This window comes from Rhinopithecus bieti, unplaced genomic scaffold (genome assembly GCF_001698545.2).
Source record: "Rhinopithecus bieti isolate Rb0 unplaced genomic scaffold, ASM169854v2 scaffold_84002, whole genome shotgun sequence".
NCBI classification, from domain to species: domain Eukaryota; kingdom Metazoa; phylum Chordata; class Mammalia; order Primates; family Cercopithecidae; genus Rhinopithecus; species Rhinopithecus bieti.
Genome location: NW_016841755.1, coordinates 5,017,236 through 5,020,131, shown reverse-complemented (window position 1 = coordinate 5,020,131; position 2,896 = coordinate 5,017,236).

Here is a 2,896-nt window from a genome sequence, read left to right as displayed (position 1 = left end):
ATCTCAGCTCACTGCAAGCTCCGCCTCCCGGGTTCACGTCATTCTCCTGCCTCAGCCTCCCGAGTAACTAGGACTACAGGCGCCGCCACCACGCGCAGCTAATTTTTTTGTATTTTTAGTAGAGACGGGGTTTCACCGGGTTAGCCAGGATGGTCTCGATCTCCTGACCTCGTGATCCGCCCGTCTCGGCCTCCCAAAGTGCTGGGATTACAGGCTTGAGCCACCGCGCCCGGCCTCTATGTGATTTTCATAAGCATCTATATAAAAAGCGGCAAACATTTCTAAAACATTATATTGAACAGTGTCAAAGAGTAACAGGTCAGATTCTGGCCGTGCAGTTCTGAGAAGTCTTACCACTTGATTGACGGCAGAGGCCCGTGAGGCCCCGCAGGCAGGAGCTGGGTCTCAATCACAGTGCTAGGGACTGCCACGAAAGAGCAAGGACTTGGAGGTCGACGTGGGCTTGTATCTCGCTTAGTGTATGTGGGGTCAGAAACACATGGCATGCAACGTACCTTCTCAACTCTTGCTAAGTGTGCACTGCGGTGGTGTCGACGCCACTCACACTGTTGTGCAGCAGCTCTTTCTCTGTGGTCTTGTGAATCTGAAACCCTTTACCCACTGGGCAATACCCCATGCCCTCCTCCCCCAGCTGGTGATCACCACTCCAACAGTCTGACTACTGCAGACACCTGGATGTGAGTCCCGTCCGTGGCTCGCTGGCGGCGGGCCAAATTGTGAGTCCCGTCTGACCCCTCCCTGGGTCTGTGCCTGATTCAGCAGAGGCCGTACTGCCCTACTCCCTCCAGCCCACAGCGCAAGCCATGTGCTGGACCCGGCCCCTTTCGCCCCTTCTCATGCTGTCTCCAGTGGGCTGAGCGCTGCTGCCCCCCCAGTTTCTCCTTCACGGGTCCTCCCCTCGAGGCTGCCCTCCCTGCAGCTGAGACTGACTCTGGTTGCACTCTGGGAAACTGCTTGTCACCTGCCCCAGCTCCCGTGCAGCCTCCACTCAGGCTCTGTCTGCACTGGGTCTCCTGCTGAGCCTGGCTGTTGGTTTCAAGGCACAGGCCGGGCACTCTTCCTGGAAGAGGGCTGCCTGCCACTTGTGTATCTGATGCTGGGTGGACCCCTCCTTCCCCCCACAGCACCGGGCGGGCCTCTGTCACTTGCTTCCTGTTGGCGTTGTGTCTTGATTATCAGCAGAAGCTGCTGGAATTGAATTCCTGACTTCCCCACCTGGCTCAGGACCTGACACAGGTTAGGGTCTCCACAGACATTGTCATCCCCCCTCATTGTGAGATATTTGTGCCCATAATACTACAGGGTGACTAATTTTCCCCTTCATAGTACTCATGTCTGTTATTTGTTCCAGCCCTTATTATGTGAAAAATTAACACCTGCTCCTTTTCCTCTCCTGTGTCATTCCCCAAGGTATCCGCAGGTGCTGTGTGAGCATCTTAGAGACATCCTCAACCTTGTACTTCTCACCCTGGCTGGCGAAATCTCTCAGTCAATTTGACCTGAGATTTCATGAAAATACCTCTCTGAATTCAGTGACAATGACAAGTGCCACATCGGATGTCTCCTAATTCATCATTTATAGGTGCCTCATTCATAACTGCCTCTCCTCCCATTCCAAACTCACTGAATATGCAAGAGAGGAGAAGCAGCAATTATTTATAATAACTTTATTAGCTATAATTTGCATCTATCCTCTGAAAGGATAGAGTGATGTTTCTGGAAGCTGCATATTAAACACAAGTGCTTCTACTTGACCTTGCCCCCGATTCATTCCACACACAGCAGTGTGTCTTTCTTCCCGGGAAGGATGGGGACGATTTGTCACCACACAAATTACACTGTACTTGCTGTTGACATTCTTTTATCAGATAAATTACTTGTACTTATTATGCTGAAGGCAGTTTCCATGAAAATTTGATATTGTGAAAATCTTAGTTTAAGTTGAGACTAAGAGGATTGGATCTCTTTCTACAATGGACAGAGAAACACAGGTCTTGATTACATGTGTCCGTGACCGTTTTCTGGAATAAAAACCCAGATTTTTTGTGTCTTCTAGTTTGCAGCACAGTTCAGGCATGTCCTGTGCCTCCAGCTGGCTGTCCTTCCACATGGCGAGGTATCACACATGCCTGGGCACAGACGCACCCCATCCTTCTCTGCATCCTGTGGTCGGGGAGCCGGCAGCAGAGAAGGGCCATGGGTGGCAATTTGCTTTCTACAACAACTGGAAGGGCAGAACGTGGTTCCAAACATGACTTACAGCAATGTCGTGAACTTAATCTCAAAAAGCTCCAGAAAACTCGTTACTAGCATGACAAATTTATCTCTGAAAACCAACCATCCATTGTCAACGAGAAAGACGCACAAAATTTGAGGAAAGACAAAAAAAGCGCTTGTTAGTGTTTTTCTGAAAAAAACAATTCTTTCTTGCACAAGAGTAATACATAATCATTATAGAGCTTTTAAACTTTGAGGAAGTAAAAGATTGAAATGAAAACTGTCCACATTTCTTTTGCCCAGAGATGGCCTCTGGCAGCACTGTTGCAAGTCCTGCCCTCTCTCCTCTCCTTTTCTATACGTACGTGTACTTTTAGTAATAAACATAAGCATTTTTATTCCTCTTAAAGGATATGAAAGTTCCTTATAGAAAATAAACTTAGTCTTCTATTTAAAATGTTTATTCAAAAATTTTATCTTACACATTTGTATGGAATATGCACATATATAAATATTACTGATGAATTGTCAATAACCAAAAATGAATTTTCAGTAAAGACAACATTTTAACCTTCCTTTTATTGTTTGTTGCCTTTTGGCTCTTTTCAATTAACTGAAATAATTTATTTTGTCTTCGGTACCTTCTTTTTTTTTTTGA